Here is a 10,243-nt window from a genome sequence, read left to right as displayed (position 1 = left end):
GGACTCCCAATCGAAAGGTTGTGAGTTCGAGTCACGGGCCGGCAGGAATTGTGGGTGGGGGGTGTGCATGTACAGTTCTCTCTCCACCTTCAATACCACGACTTAGGTGCCCTTGAGCAAGGCATCGAACCCCCAACTGCTCCCCGGGCGCCGCAGCATAAATGGCTGCCCACTGCTCCGGGTGTGTGCTCACAGTGTGTGTGTGTTCACTGCTCTGTGTGTGTGCATTTCGGATGGGTTAAATGCAGAGCACAAATTCTGAGTATGGGTCACCATACTTGGCTGAATGTCACTTCACTCCAGGCAAATGCGTTTAGTGCTGCTAGTGCTGGTGGTTCCCGATGTTCCTGGCTTTTCGTCGTCATCGTCTGGCAAGGAAAATACTGAAGTTTTTCAAAAGCACGGGTCTCTTCAATCCTAGGGGGTTAGGCGCATAATCTTTGGGCTTGAAATGTAAACTGCACACCGTCTGATTTTTTAGTGCTTCAAGTGTTGTGTCCTCACCGAACTTAGGGTTATTGATAACGTTAGCCCGTAGCCACTTTTTGCACAAGTCCACATCTTTCGGGAATCTGTGAACACTTACTCCGGGTATTTTCCTTGTTCTTGAACAACATCCCGGTACTATGCAAGTGCACACCATTTTGTCACAAAAAACATTAATTGGGTCGCAAAATAACTCTTCACAACAAATTGTGCCAAATAATTTACAATCGGTAGCGTAGAGGAGAGCTCAACTATAATCCACATTGATGGGCGGAGTAGTGGGAGTGGCCTGCGGGGCTGAGCATTGCAATGCACTATGGGGATTGTTGTCTACAGTCCACAAGCTCTAAAAAGTTATTTTCTGCCTTTTATAGGCCCAGAAGGACCAAAAAAAAAAAAAAAAAAAGATACTATTCTACTACATATATGACCCACTTTCAATACACATTCATGTCTCCACGGGTGGAATGACCCTTTAAACCCCTCACTATACTGTGATGTGGGTCTCAGAGTGCCAAGACAAAAACATTCAAACCCATTATAAACGAGATTGTTGCATCCACTGGGGACATAATTGCAGATTATAATGACAAAACTCGTTTGAATAATCAATGGAAAATCCTTTACATTTGAAAACCGGCATTGTAGTCTTCTCTCCCAGGATCAGGAAACAGTCCTCCATAAAATGAGCAGAACACATCTGAATATTTTGGTTGAACTGTTCTGGAACAGTGTTAAAATACAACTTAACCACAGATTTCTAGTTGTGTCCTCTTTTGGAAGAGCAAACAAAATAGCTTCACTTTCACAACCAAACACACAGTGTCTACACAACATGGAAGCAGCAACAGAGACAAGAAAAGCTACACCTTCTTTCTTTGCGTGAACAAAGAAAAGAAATAATAAAACCTCTTACATGTTAAGAATTCAGAGGCTCCTGGGCACAATGTCTTGTAAAGCCCAAAACCCCACCTAAAAGTATGTCCAAAAGACATCTTTTCAGTGTCTTTGCTGTATGGTAAAATGACATCACCTGATGCAGGAGCACTAATTATAATAAGTAGGCTATTAATAAAATAAATAACTAGAGAAGGCTGACTATAACAAGCACATTGCTAGCATGCTACTTCCATGTTGCTTGTTCAAGTTTTCAAGTTTATTTGTATAGCGCTTTTTACAATACAAATCGTTACAAAGCAACTTTACAGAAAATTATGTTTCTACAATATTTAGTAGTAGCTAGTAGTTTGTGCACGTTTGACAGGATTTTAGAAAAATAAAAATAATAATACAAGACGTAGTCAGCTAGATGATGAACTATCAATATTATTAATTAATAGTAATTATATGATGCAGTCACACATGTAGCAATATTTGTTAGTTCTGTTTGTTGATTCAAGGTTAGGATCATCTGGGGTCCTCTGAGGGGTCAACATCATCTCTTCTCAGGTGTTCTGGATCCAGACTGGAGCTTGTGTAAATCCTAGTTACCACGGGATGTTAATCCCGTGGCAAAACATAGAAACAAAATAGAGACATCATTAGCATAGCTGCTGAAACTGAAGTAAAATTAGTTTAACCCAAGCTAAAGAATAAAAATGCAGATGCAACTACACTCACAATTTAAGAGATACATTATTCGAATGCTTGGCGAAAGAGATGCGTTTTTAATCTAGATTTAAACAGAGAGAGTGTGTCTGAACCCCGAACATTATCAGGAAGGCTATTCCAGAGTTTGGGAGCCAAATGTGAGAAAGCTCTACCTCCTTTAGTGGACTTTGCTATCCTAGGAACTACCAAAAGTCCAGCGTTTTGTGACCTTAGGGTGCGTGATGGGTTGTAGCGTGGTAGAAGGCTAGTTAGGTACGCAGGAGCTAAACCATTTAGGGCCTTATAGGTAAGTAATGATAATTTGTAACTGATACGGAACTTAATAGGTAGCCAGTGCAGAGACTGTAAAATTGGGGTAATATGATCATATTTTCTTGACCTGGTAAGGACTCTAGCTGCTGCATTTTGGACTACCTGTAGCTTGTTTATTGACGAAGCAGGACAACCACCTAGAAGTGCATTACAATAGTCCAGTCTAGAGGTCATGAATGCATGAACTAGCTTTTCTGCATCAGAAACAGATAACATGTTTCGTAGCTTGGCAATGTTTCTAAGATGGAAGAATGCAGTTTTTGTAACATTGGAAATATGATTTTCAAAAGACAAATTGCTGTCCAATATAACACCCAGATTTCTGACTGTAGAGGAAGTAACAGTACATCCGTCTAGTTGCAGATTGTAATCTACAAGATTCTGTGTGGTGTTTTTTAGTCCAATAATTAATATCTCTGTCTTATCCGAATTTAATTGGAGAAAATTATTTGTCATCCAATCTTTTACATTTTTAACACACTCTGTTAGCTTAGATAATTTGGAAGTTTCATCTGGTCTCGTTGAGATATATAGCTGAGTATCATCAGCATAACAGTGGAAGCTAATTCCGTATTTTCTAATAATATTACCAAGGGGCAACATGTATATTGAAAATAGAAGGGGACCTAGGACGGATCCTTGTGGCACTCCATATTTTACTGATGATAAATGAGATGACACCCCATTTAAGTAAACAAAATGGTAGCGATCGGACAGGTAGGATCTAAACCATCTTAGAGCCTGCCCTTGAATACCTGTATAGTTTTGTAATCGATCTATGAGTATGTCATGATCTATGGTGTCGAACGCAGCACTAAGATCAAGTAAGACTAGAAATGAGATGCAGCCTTGATCTGACGCAAGAAGCAGGTCATTTGTAATTTTAACAAGTGCAGTTTCTGTGCTATGGTGGGGCCTGAAACCTGACTGAAATTCTTCATACAGATCATTTTTATGCAGGAAGGTGCTCAATTGAGCAGACACAACTTTTTCTAATATTTTAGACATAAATGGAAGATTTGAAATAGGCCTATAATTTACCAGTACACTAGGATCTAGTTTTGGTTTCTTAATAAGAGGCTTGATAACCGCCAGCTTGAATGGTTTTGGGACGTGACCTAAAGATAACGACGAGTTAATGATATTGAGAAGCGGTTCTTCGGCTACAGGTAACAGCTCTTTTAGTAATTTAGTGGGTACAGGATCTAATAAACATGTTGTTGGTTTAGATACAGTGATAAGTTTATTTAGCTCTTCCTGTCCTATATTTGTAAAGCACTGCAGTTTATCTTTGGGTGCGATGGATGAAACTGAAGTGTTAGACGCTGTAGAATCTACATTCGCTATTGTATTTCTAATGTTATCTATTTTATCAGTGAAGAAATTCATAAAGTCATTACTATTTAACGTTGGTGGAATATTTGAATCGTGCCATAGGCGGGCCGGTTACAGTGGTGCCGTGACCCAGATGAAGATCAGCTCGCCTCGGATCTTCGTCCAAGAGTCAATGCCGTTCGATCACTGGTGGATGCTGCACTTCCGTCAAGGTTCTGATGAGCAGTAACACAAAGTGGTGCACTTTCAAAGAACTGGACACTTTACTACACAATTACCACTATTAGTTTTATTTTTCTTTCTCTAGTTTATTTAATTATTTTGTTCTGCTGGTGTTTTTGCCATTTGAAAATTTTATTCAGTGTTTTGATAACTTAAACAGAAATAATGGCATATGGTTTCAATTCAGATACTTTTAATGTTGATAGGGACATGTCAGATTGAAGTTTTGCAAGAGGAAGACACCTCAGTGATCATTCATTTACTCCTTTTGTAGAGAGGGGTAATGTAGAACGAACACCTGAATTTTGTTCTACTCGAGTAACTGAACAAACACCTAGCCAGTTAAGGAGTAATCCATTATCAATCAGCCCTGACTTAAATGATGCAGCATGGTATAACCTCATAACACATATTGCTCAGGAAGTAGGACAGACTATAATTTCTGCTCAAAGCGGGGAAAGGTGTGGGGAAAGAGAAGCCAGCAATGCACAGACTCAAAGTTTAGGTGCAGGTCAGTCATTCTCAGAGGCACCCTCACTTAATTTAGCAGGAGTTAAACTGGTCATGTAGTCTGAAGTAAGGGAGCCCCCTGTTTTCCGAGGAGATGGAACTGTTAAGTTCAGTGTGCATGAGTGGGAGGATTTAGTGGACACTTACCTGTGGAAAAGAGGCCTACCAGTACCTGAGCATCATCATGAAATCCTTTCGAGGCTGATGGGTAAAGCCAAAGACATTGTTAGAATAACCCTTCGTAGTAACACGTCCCTAAGACCCTCTGAGAACCCCAGAGTAATATTTGATATTGTGAAACAGCATTTCAGTGAGGTCAGGTTCTCCTCTATGCCTTTAGTGGATTTCTACGGCACAGTACCTGCTGCCGGGGAAAATCCAGTTGAGTATTGGGTCCGTTTAAATAAGGCTGTGGATGTTGCAGAGGAGGCTTTAAATAGACTTGGGCGGCAGATGGATAACCCATGCCAGGAGGCAGCCATGATGTTTGTCAAATACTGCCCAGACCCAACATTGTCAGCCATTTTCCGCTTGAAAGCACCAGATAAGTGGACAGCGAGTGAAGTACAAGAGCATCTCGACAGATATCAGACTGAACAAAAGGAACAGTTAGCAGTCAAATTCAAGCGTAACATTGTTATGAGGAATGCTACAGCTCATACTCAGTCACTTACAGAGAATGAGATTGCAGCTAGTGGTTTCCCTGTTGTGCCGTCCGATAATCTTAATGGTAGCACTCCATCTCCTCCACAGAATGATGATAATTGTATGAAGACACTCATCAGTCTACTTGACCGTGCTCTTTTCCAGAATAGTCAAGCGGAGATTAGGTGTCCTCGACCAAGCCAACCACCTATGAGACCATGTAAGGTATGCCGTTCTCATGAGCATTCAACTTTAGCGCACTGTTGGAGACAACGACTCTGTCTCGCCTGATTCCAACCTGGTCACATAAAGAAGAATTGTACAGAAAGTCAACCCAGCACTGGCAATCAGTTCACAAAGCCACTTCAGGGTTCACCGACTTTAACATAGTCGACCCACACCTGGAGAGGGGACGTGTGGGTAGAATGGAACAAACCCTCGAAAATGCAGATATTAATATTAATATTAATGCATGTTTGAAGTTGAGCTGAAAGTGTATGTGAGAGATGTTTAGTCCCTGTTTTAGTCGTGCCAGGGCAAAGGGATGATTTATCCCTTGATTACTGATCAGTGATGATTACTGGAGGATTTTGTCTAACAGTGTTTCAGAGCCATCTTTCTTTTGTCTGGGGAAGGCTGCCGAGTAATACTGCCATGTCACCAGGGAGCACTGTAGTCGTGGAGGCCACTTCTTCCAGAACTATGCCACGTGACATCATCATAGGCCGTGTTGTTACACTTCTGTGGGGAGATCGTTGGGTTCCTTTAAAAGTTACCAACCTCTCAGACAAGCCGGTCACCCTTAAAAGGAACCGTAAACTAGCTGATGTGTTCCCGTGTCTTGCTGTGGAAGATTTTGAGCTGTTGCAGGGTGTCAGTCATGCTCAGGTGCCCACATCCGAGAAAATTTACCAACCTGGTGTCACAGGAGATCTTAAACAGAGACTTAGGGCCGTAAGCCTCAATGACATTGACAACGACTCATGTTCTGCCAGTGATGCGGCGAAGGAAAGGCTTGTCCAGTTGTTTGAGAGCTACAATGATGTATTCTCCAAACATGCTCTGGATTGTGGGGAGGTCAGAGGTTTTGTTCACCGCATCCACTTAACTGATACGCGCCCTTTTCGACTTCCATAGCGTTGGGTACCACCTGCTCACTATCAAAAATTATGCCAAGTTCTCTTAGAAATGGAAGAGCAAGGAATAATCCGTAAATCAGTGAGTATGCCTCACCTTTGGTTTTAGTATGGAAGAAGGACGGTAGCTTAAGGATCTGTACAGACTTCAGATGGCTGAACGCTAGGAACATTAAGGATGTGCACCCGCTCCCACACCAATCAGACTGTCTCATTGCTTTGGGTGGAAATACTCTCTTCGGTACTATGGATTTAACATCAGGCTTTTATAACATCCCTGTGGCTGAGGAAGATAAAAAGTACACCGCGTTTGCAACTCCAGTAGGTCTCCATGAGTACAACAGGATGCCTCAGGGGTTGTGTAATAGCCCAGCATCCTTTATGCGTATGATGTTAAGTATCTTCGGGGCACTGAATTTTAGCAGTCTGCTGTGTTATTTGGACGACTTATTGGTGTTTGCACCTGATGAGACTTCAGCTCTGGAGCGGTTAGAGCTAGTGTTCCAACTATTGAGGGGCCACAATCTCAAATTAAGCCCAAAAAAGTGCCATCTGATGCAAGCGTCCGTTAAGTTTTTAGGTCATATCATCAATGGGAATGGTGTTTCCGTTGATCCTTCAAAGGTTGAAGCCATAGCAAAACTGTCAAAAGCTGACCTCATGGAAGAAGATGGGTGCACTCCATCTATACGGAGGATTAAATCTGTCTTGGGGATGATCCTCTATTACCAGCACTTTATCCTTAATTGCTCCTCCATTGCCAAACCACTCTTCTCCCTAACTGCTGGACAGAAAAGGAGGACAAAGGTCAAAACTGAGGCTAAGGCAGGCACTTACAGAAAGCTGAAGCCAGATGACTGGACCCCAGAGTCTGACGAAGCCCTTTCTAAACTGAAAGAGAGCTTGCTGCAGAGTGTGGTCTTGGCACATCCCGATTTTTCTCTTCCATTAATCTTGTCAATCGATGCTTCTCTGGAAGGACTTGGTGCTGTGCTATCGCAGATACCAGCAAGTGAGGGAAAGGCACGCCCGATTGCATTTGCAAGCAAGTCATTGAGTAACTCTCAGAAGAGATATCCTGCACACAAGCTCGAGTTTTTAGCCTTAAAGTGGAGGTTGTGTGAAAAATTCAGTCATTGGCTAAAGGGCCACACATTCACTGTATGGACAGACAATAATCCACTCACTTATATACTAACTAAGGCTAAACTCGATGCTTGTGAACAGCGCTGGGTGTCTAAGCTTGCTGCTTATACTTTTGATCTCAAGCATATTGCTGGAAGCAATAACACAGTAGCTGACAATCCCTCTCGAAGAGATCCGACAGGGCCAAGAGTCGGACCCAGTAATCTCAAAGGTTATACCCTTTCTGAGTCAGAATAAACGTCCGTCAAGGCGAGAAGTGGCTGGAATGGATACCAGGGCTCTAGATCTTCTTAAGAATCCGGATCGACTGAAGGTTCAAGACGGAATAGTCTATCGTGTTTCAAAAGATCCTTTGAGCCATCATAAGAAGTTACAACTTGTACTTCCTTTTAGTCTCAGGGCTAAAGCCTTAAGTGGTGTGCACGATCTCGCTGGACATCAGGGACAGTCAAGAACTGTTCAGCTAACTCGACAACGCTTTTTCTGGCCTAGAATGGAGCGTGACATAAGGGAGTATGTCAAATGTTGTCAGAGATGTATATTGGCCAAAACACCAGAGCCATCTGCTCGAGCCCCACTTGAGAACATCAGGACTTCAGCCCCTATGGAGTTAGTGTGTTTGGACTTTTGGAGTGCTGAGGACAGCAAGCAGAATTCTGTAGATGTATTAGTCGTGACAGATCACTTTACAAAGTTGGCTCATGCTTTTCTATGTGTGAACCAGAAAGCAAAACAAATTGCGAAGAAGCTGTGGGATCATGTCTTCTGCATCTATGGTTTCCCGACACGCATTCATAAGGATCAAGGGACCAACTTTGAAAGTACCCTCATTGCAGAACTGCTCAAGCTGGCAGGTATTAAGAAGTCACACACTACAGCGTACCACCCGATGGGAAACGATGGAACAGAGCGGTTCAATCGGACCCTGGGCAGTATGCTTCATTCTCTGCCTCTCAAGGAGAAACACAAGTGACCCGAGCAGATACAGACATTGACATTTGCATACAACGCCACAGTACACGAGACCACGGGTTACACCCCATTTCAGTTGATGTTTGGTCGCATTCCAAAGCTACCTGTTGATGTCATTTTTGGGCAGGTGTTACATGACCCTGTGATTGTTGAATCTGATAATTCAATCCAAAGTAGAAAAAGTGTCTGTTATCAAGATCCCAGAGGAAATGAGGCCGCTGGTAGTTATTCTGATGAAGTTTCTGCTATAGAGACTGAATCTCCTGATAATAACACTAACTCACAAATACAGACTGTGAATGACTCTCATGCTAACAGTATTCTTGACACACAAGCACAAATTCCCACTGACACACAGGGTGTTAGGACGCGTGCAGGAAGGGTTGTCAAAAAAGTTAGCCGTTTGATTGAATCCATGACACAGAGACCATTTTACAGTCAGATGGTGGGGTCATCATTAGGCAAGAGATCAGGATCAATTCTTTCTTTATTTTAAATATCTATATTTTATTTTTCTGTCACAGTACTGTGAAGGGGTGTGTGATGTATGAATTTCATTAAGTGCAATATAGGCCAGATTTTTGTGTGTTGTACAAGGCAGCATGCTGTTCTGAGAATGTCTAGGACTTGATCAACCTTGGACTTTTCTTAATCTTTCAAATAGGTAACTTACAATGTTGAACTGCGAATGAGATTCCTTGAAAATCTGGTTCTGTTGGATCAATATCTTTTGGTCAGGATATTAGTAAAATTCAGGAGGAGTGAATGTGACGGATGTTAATAAGGGTGTGTACTCACAATCTATATTAATGTATTTCACTAATGATCCTTACTTTCAATTTTCATGTATTTTTGTATTTGTTGTTCACGAAAATGTGATAATTTAGGTTTGTACTTTATTTGTGTCATTTTTGGGAAAAGAGTTTTATATTGATTTTACGTTGTGACGTCATATCTGTTCAGCCCGCGCTGCGTCCTCAGACCGCGCTGAGCACGCTGAGGAGAGGCAAGCAGTTAGCGGTGCTCCTCCAATATAAGGTTGTAAAAGTTACCAGAACTGTTAATAAGTACTTGATATGCTAAAATATTATTGTTAAGAGTGTTACAAACGTACTGGAAAGTGTTTTATGTGTGGATGGATGACATTTAATGGTTTATCACTGAGTACAGCGGTTTGAGTATGTATGTGCGTCAGTAGGACACAGTGATTTTAGTGAATCAATGAACCATTTCACATTGTTGTACTCTCTCTGCTCCATCCAGCACCTGCATGCTCCATTTCAATAAACCCTTCATCAGCAGCAGTTCCTGTGATCAGTCTCTTCATTTATAACACAATGCAGATCGGAACCGTGCCATAGGCGGGCCGGTTACACTAGCATGATTAGCAAGTGACTAGCATGTTTCTAGCATGATCAGCAAGTTACTAGCATGTCGGTAGTGTAGCGTATCAGACCCGAACCAGTCCTAATAAAGATTTGATTGGGAGCATGGTTGAAACATGAGGATCCGAATTCCACAGAAAGGCAACAGGATGTTGTTAATCAATCAAAGCATCTGAAGCAAGATAACCAACCAACTCTTTCACAGAAAAGCTTGAAATTCCTTTAAGGGGACCTTTTTTACCTCTGGTCTCCACAGAATGTCCTTATGTCAGAGAATGGCAGATAAACTTTTATAGATGTAGGTGCACCAAAATGAACTCAGAAGGACTTATAAATGAATATCAGTCCATCGCTTAACTCCGTATCATTTATGAAACCCACACATTTGACTATAATGTTTCTAATCACTTATTGTGTATGTCTTTTAACTATTGCTATATTGCATATTAACTATAACTATTGAATAGTTTAAGGATTCATATT

This window comes from Carassius carassius, chromosome 1 (assembly GCF_963082965.1).
Source record: "Carassius carassius chromosome 1, fCarCar2.1, whole genome shotgun sequence".
NCBI lineage: Eukaryota > Metazoa > Chordata > Actinopteri > Cypriniformes > Cyprinidae > Carassius > Carassius carassius.
Note: the sequence above shows the minus strand (reverse complement) of the source record.